Source organism: Tupaia chinensis, unplaced genomic scaffold (assembly GCF_000334495.1).
Source record: "Tupaia chinensis unplaced genomic scaffold, TupChi_1.0 Scaffold138365_1, whole genome shotgun sequence".
In the NCBI taxonomy this organism is placed as follows: domain Eukaryota; kingdom Metazoa; phylum Chordata; class Mammalia; order Scandentia; family Tupaiidae; genus Tupaia; species Tupaia belangeri.
Window position 1 is genome coordinate 2,743,397 of NW_006198262.1, and position 7,071 is coordinate 2,750,467.

At 49.5% G+C, this 7,071-nt stretch overlaps 1 protein-coding gene and 1 long non-coding RNA gene across 2 annotated transcripts in view; one reads left to right on the top strand and one right to left on the bottom strand.

Moving 5' to 3' along the window:
* Positions 1–5,134, bottom strand: part of LOC102497896 (uncharacterized) — a 9,161-nt gene extending 4,027 nt beyond the window's left edge. Inside the window, exon 1 of the long non-coding RNA XR_336389.1 lies at positions 4,357–5,134. This is a non-coding gene — a long non-coding RNA (uncharacterized LOC102497896). The remainder of the gene's footprint in view (positions 1–4,356) is intronic.
* Positions 1–7,071, top strand: part of AJAP1 (adherens junctions associated protein 1) — a 153,935-nt gene that overhangs the window by 48,693 nt on the left and 98,171 nt on the right. The window lies entirely within an intron of this gene.

The following is a 7,071-nucleotide window of genomic DNA, read 5'->3' on the forward strand; positions in this document are numbered from 1 at the left end:
CCCTTCTCCTCCATTCTCCTCTTAGGATTTTGGACACACATGCACATGTACCCAGCATGATTTTCAAGCCACCAAGCCCATGACTCAAACTGTGGTAAGCCATATGTGAGTCTGACACCTTAACCACCATGCCGCCTACACTTTACTGTTTTCTGCACACTGCTCCTTCAACACCATGGCCCCAGGTTCTTCCATTTTATGGAGAGAAAATGAGGAGATCTTAGAGGAGCTGGCATGGTGGCCCAGTGCAGCACAGGATCCATAGGCCTGCCTAGCTGGGGTGGTGCTCAAAAGCAGTTGAAAGTGGGTGGCAGTCAAAGGCAGATGGATATGGACTCTGGGCTTTGGAGGGGAAAACTTCATGTGGGGCTGAAAGAAAGAATGAAGGAAAACTTCATGGAGGGCTTTTTACAGGTGGTGGGAAAGTGGAAAGAGCTGGAGGATGCCCAAAGAAAAGAGCGGGAAGGACATCCTGGCCAAGAGCCAGGGTCCAAGCCCCCCCCCCCAAAGTTCAGCAGACTGTATAAGATATGGACTCTGGGCTTTGGAGGGGAAAACTTCATGTGGGGCTGAAAGAAAGAATGAAGGAAAACTTCATGGAGGGCTTTTTACAGGTGGTGGGAAAGTGGAAAGAGCTGGAGGATGCCCAAAGAAAAGAGCGGGAAGGACATCCTGGCCAAGAGCCAGGGTCCAAGCCCCCCCCCCCAAAGTTCAGCAGACTGTATAAGGTGGTCCTTCTCAAGGGTCCAACCCCCCCCCAAAGTTCAGCAGACTGTATAAGGTGGTCCTTCCTCCCCAATTGACCACATGTTCATCAAAGTTTCAGAGGACTGAGAGAGAGAGAAAGATTTGCCAACTCATGTCAGAAATGAGTAGAGCAAAAGGAAATGGAGCCATATTCCCCAAGGAAGACAAGGTGAGTGCAACCAATGTGGGAGGGAGTCCTTCCTATCTTGAGCTGCTCCTAGTTCCATGTGCCTTTGGTCCCTTAGGGCTAGGCAGGAGAGCTTTGCATGGCCCCTTCAGGAAAAGCTGGCTCAGGCTCTATCCTTATTCCACGCCCTCAGTTCAGTGTCCTCCTTGAGACCAGGGGACTGTGGTAATTGCAGGTGGTGGTTTGACTGGCCAGAGCTAGCACCTTCAGAGACTTTGCACTCTGCCTACCACAGCTCTGCATGACAGGTGTTATGTTCTCTCCCATGGAAGAAGGAATCTGGGGTGGAGAGAGGTCAGGTGATTTACTCCTCCATGCATTCATTCCTTCATTCATTCTCCATAATTTATGGAGGAGGGAAACCATCTTGGCCCTTGGGGAGCTCTGCTGAGGAAGACATGCACTGTCTCTGATCTCTTGGTGCTTAAACTCCAGAGAGGCATCCAGACCGAAAGCAGACAGTGAACACTCATTGTAAACGATGTTAGAAAAGTAAACTGTGATACTAACAAGGAGAAGAGCTTGTGGGTGACACCAGGGTGGGTGACACCAGGGGCATCCTCTAGCTGGGGAGGTGGTGCTTGGCTGAAGACAAAGGAGGAGAAAGTTGGGCCCGGCAAAGTGTGGGTACCCAGGGTTGCTGCAGGAAGGTCTGTGTGCAGCAGGAACATAGAGACGGCAGAAAATAGGCGGAGCACATCGTCAAGGAGCTGCAGAGGGGCCCTTGAGTCATGGGGCTGAGAAGTAGAAGTGCAAGTGTCTGGAAGGATGTTGTACAGGAAGGAAGATCACAGTCCACTTAGGTGTCAGATCACTTTGGCAGCTGGGTGGGCACCAGATTGTGGACTGCCAAGATAAAAATGGGAAGAACAGTCAGAGAGAGTAAGGGAAGATGAAGGCCTGGGGAAGGGAAAGAAGTGAATGGACCCAAGGTTCTGAACTGGGGGCAGTTTGACCCCATGGGGAAACACGTGGCAATGTCTGCAGACTTTTTTTTTTTTTTTGAGAAGTTTTTGAAGAAGGAATCTGGGGTGGAGAGAGGTCAGGTGATTTACTCCTCCATGCATTCATTCCTTCATTCATTCTCCATAATTTATGGAGGAGGGAAACCATCTTGGCCCTTGGGGAGCTCTGCTGAGGAAGACATGCACTGTCTCTGATCTCTTGGTGCTTAAACTCCAGAGAGGCATCCAGACCGAAAGCAGACAGTGAACACTCATTGTAAACGATGTTAGAAAAGTAAACTGTGATACTAACAAGGAGAAGAGCTTGTGGGTGACACCAGGGTGGGTGACACCAGGGGCATCCTCTAGCTGGGGAGGTGGTGCTTGGCTGAAGACAAAGGAGGAGAAAGTTGGGCCCGGCAAAGTGTGGGTACCCAGGGTTGCTGCAGGAAGGTCTGTGTGCAGCAGGAACATAGAGACGGCAGAAAATAGGCGGAGCACATCGTCAAGGAGCTGCAGAGGGGCCCTTGAGTCATGGGGCTGAGAAGTAGAAGTGCAAGTGTCTGGAAGGATGTTGTACAGGAAGGAAGATCACAGTCCACTTAGGTGTCAGATCACTTTGGCAGCTGGGTGGGCACCAGATTGTGGACTGCCAAGATAAAAATGGGAAGAACAGTCAGAGAGAGTAAGGGAAGATGAAGGCCTGGGGAAGGGAAAGAAGTGAATGGACCCAAGGTTCTGGAACTGGGGGCAGTTTGACCCATGGGGAGACGCGTGGCAATGTCTGCAGACTTTTTTTTTTTTTTTGAGAAGTTTTTGCTATAGGGTGTGTGCGCTCGCCAGACAGACAGAGACAGAGAGACAAAAAGCGAGAAATACCCCCCCCCAGGGGTGATGGCCACACCACAATCCTTTCTCCTCCATTCTCCTCTCAAGATCTTGGGCACGCATGCACATGCGCCCAGCATGAGTTTTAAGCCACCGGGTCCAGGACTCGAACCACAGTTGACTACATGGGAGTCCAGCGACATAGCCATTATGCTGATTACTGGTCCCTGCAGACATTTTTAGCTGTTGTAACTTGGTGCAGGGAGGCTGTTGGCATCTTGTGGGTAGGGGGGGATGCTCAACACCCTGTAGTGCAAGGACAGTACACCCTCCAGCAAAGAATGGTCTGGCCCAGAATGTCAAATGCAGAAGCTGAGAATCCCTGTTTCAGTCCATTTTTCTTTTTTCAATAACTGGGTAATTTAAAAGAAGAGAGATTTATACAGCTTGTGGTTTGGGGAGTTCAAAGTCAAGGGGCTGCATCTGGTGAATGCCTTCTTGCTGACTGGGCTCTGTGAAATCCCAAGGAGGTGCCTGGCATCACTTGGTGAGAGACAAGAGCATGTATCAACTCTGGTCTCTCTACCTCTTCTTATAATCCCACAAAGATTCAATCCTGGGGGCCCCACCCTGATGACTTTATCTAATCACTTCTCAAAGGCCTCACCTCTCAAGACCATAGTCATATTAAGTTTTTACCCTTTTAATACCTTAACAGTAGCAACCAGTTTCTTTTTTTCTTTTTCCTTGAGAGACTTTCACTATAGGGCTCATGCACTTGCCAGAGAAACAGAAAGGAAGAAATCAGTGCCCCCCCACCCCATGGGGGGAGATGGCCACACCACAACCCCTTCTCCTTCTTCTCTTGGGATTGTAAGCACACACACACACATGCCCAGCATGAGTTCCAAACTGCCAGGTCTGGGACTCAAACCATGGCCAACAAGTATGTAACCATTACGTCATCTGCCAGTCCGTAGCAAACATTTTTCAATATGTGAATTTTGGGGAACATTTTCAAACCATAGCACCCTGCGTGGGAAGGAAGAAGGACAGATCCACTGAGCATGTCATTTGGAGACTGGGAAAGAAAAGGGTAGGATCAAATGGTTGTAGATTTCTAGCTATGCTACCTGGCACGCTAGTGGGTACACCGTGTTGTAGTGGGCAAGGCTTTTGTAGAGACTGGGTTGACTTCATACTGTGAGCTAGCCATGAGAGTAGTTAGGTCTGGACTGGCCTAGTGGGCTCATGTTTATGAGTGACCCATGCTGACAGAGTGTCTAGACTTTGGTGCTCCTAGTGGAGATGGGTACCTGCAGAGGGCCCCAGGGACCCTGAAACCCTCTGGGTGGGAGCTGAAAAGGGCAGCAAGAGAGGAGTCTGTCTGTCTGTGGGGCTGTCACCAGAAGGTGCACAGACTGGGTGCACATTTACATTCTTACAGTCCCGAAGGGGGGAAGTCCAAGATCAAAGTGTCAGCAGGATTGATTCCTTCTGAGGCCTCTCCACCTGGCTGTGGCTAGCTGTCTTCTCCCTGTATCTTCACATGATCTGTGTGTGTCCTTGACCTAATCTTCCCTTCTTATAATGACACTGGTTATATTAGATTAGGGCCCACCTGTAATAACACCATTTTAATTTAATTACCTCTTGGAAGACCCTGTCTCCAAATGCAGTCACAGTCTGAGGCCTTGGGGAGAGCAACGCAGTATTTGAATGGGGAAGGAGGGCATAGTTCAGCCTCTGGCAGAGCCTCTGGATGGGAGGCCAACCCAAGGGAAGGTATCACATGGTGAGGAGGCAGTGGGCAGTGTTCTCACTACTGCTGAGAGGTGACATCTGGTGATAGGAGAGGCCTGCTCATTTGATTTGGAAATGAAGTCATTGTAGGTGACCTTGACAGTTTCCATAGCTTGAGGGCATTGGAAGCCTGATCAGAGTGGGCTGAAATGGAATGAGAGGATGTAGGGATAGCCGGCAAGTTTGGATGAAGGGTCTCTTAATGGAAAAACGTGTGCCAAGTCTCATTATGGCAAATGATGCCACTGGGCTCCACTGTTAGGGTGTTTTCTTCGTGCCAGGGAGATGTTCTCATGATGCTGTAGCTCAGACATCAGTGGACAACCATCCCCCCACTTCCTCCTGTGAAAGTCAGCCTGTCCGTCTTCCTTGGCAGGTGATCTCCATCTTTTACCTGCCTAAAGGCCAGCTTTGGGGCAATAAGCCCTTGTATAGTTCATAATTATGATGATGATGACACAATTAAAAGCCATGGATCAAAAGGGATATCCAGTAGCCTCATGAGGATAATTACCTTCAAGGGTAGAAGGTGATGTGGGTGATAGGTGAGGGTGGGCCAGATGTATGTAGATCTTGGCTCTGCTCACAGTAATCCCCTTCATACAATCCCTTGTCACCCGTTAGCCTCAGTGTTCTCATCTGTACAGCAAGAATAACCATTCTTGCCCTGCCTGCTATTGGACACTGGCTTTGGAACTTGGAACTCAGATACAGGATGTAGATAACATGCAAAGTCATGGCCACTTGTTAGAGCCTCTGAAGGAGGAAGCTGCTTATTCTCAGGGTTCACCAAAACCACCATTGCTATTTCTGCCTGGGAAGAGAACTTTGTAGATAATCATGTTAAACCTTCTCTCGAGTGGAGATTTCAGTTTGTCTGAAACCCATCTCCTCTTAGAAGTAACCAGCAGGTGGTTAGAAGGTAGCTTCCATACAAAACCACCTAGAACATAAATGCTGACATTTTGGGGTGAGATTGAGAATGGGGAGACCTTCCTGACCCAATCAGTGCAGGCCCCTGCTCAGTAAGAAACTTCAGCTTTCCCAGAAAACAGTATTTCTCTTCCCCTTCAAGTCAGCTACTGCCCAGAAGCTCCTGGGCTTCCTGGAAATGCTATTAAGTATCCCAGACATTCCAGCAAAAATTCTGTGACAGCTCCTTCTCTGCCCACGCGGTCAGGAAGGAGTGATCTCATTAGGAAGAGTTAGAAGTTCCGGCCCCCAGGGGAGCTCCCATTCCTGGGCTGCCCGCCTGGCCTGGCTCCACTGCATTCCTTTGGGAAGAAATTCCCCAACCTGCGGTGTTTTGTCCTCATGCCAGCGGGCCGCTGTCACAGAAGCTTTATGGTGGCAAGCTGTGCTTGCTCTGGCCACTCTAGTTGGAAATCCAGGGGGACAGATTTTGCGTGATGAAGGTGGCCAGGATGTTGGCATTTCACAGCTAGGCCAGAGGGGAAGTATTAGAGAACCAGAGAGAGTGGCTGGGGATGTGTCTGTGTGTCATGTGTGCATGTGCACTGTGGCTACATGTGCCAGTGTAGCTACATGTGCCAGTGCATGTGTGTGTTCTACATCTGCATATATGTGAGTGCATATCTGTGTTCTACATCTGCATATATGTCTGTGTTCTCTGTGTGTACACATATGTCTGTATGTCTCTGTACATGTGTGTGATTATTAGTTTGTGAGTATGCAACTGTGTTCTATGTGTGTATGTGCATGAGCCTGTATTTGTGCACGTATGTTTGTGCATGTGTGTGCATTGGGACACTATATGAATACGGCATAGGGGTAGGATTAGTCCTGGGTCAGCCCTAGCACAGAGCCAGGAGAGGGGTTGAAATCTCAAGGAAGCTGTTCACAGCTTTACAAGGAAGGTTGTCCTTACTGAGGCACTGTCCAGCATTTGCTCAGTGTTCACTGTGCATAGCAAGTTCTCTATCATCGTGTGTGGTCAGAGGCTGAGAAACCATCAATGAATGGTCATAGAGTGGAGATGTCTGCCTTAGGACTCTCCCTGGTCCCTTTTGTTCCAGCCTGTGGCTGGACTTGTTCCCTGCCTCTCCCTGTGCTGACCTCTCCATGCAGCCACAAGGTGGGCTCCTGATTCCTGCACGGTGGTGCCTGGTCCTGGTGGCAGCACCCACTAGCTGATAACCTTAGGCCTGTGCTTCAGAATCTCCAAATGTCTGAAACTTCATTGGTAACATAGGAAAAACAGCTGCATATGTCCTGGGGGTGTGGACATATCAAATGAGACATCTAAGGAGGACATGGAAGGGAACTGAGCCGTGGCAAGCATTAGCAGAGGGCTGTCTTTGTGACTGTGCTGTTGGGCTGGACCTAGACTGGCTTCACTGAGGGACACATCCTCAGGGCAGTGTTTTAATGGCCAGAGAGGAAGGAAGGGGGGCCTTCTGGGACTTGTGTTCTGTGTTCTTTCCAATTTTCTGGGCTTGCTCTACACCAATGTATGGTGTTGGGGCAGGTGGGAGGAGGAGATTCTCTGGATTTCTCATGAGTCCACTGAGCCTCACATCTTTGCACTTCCTCTCCTGCTGA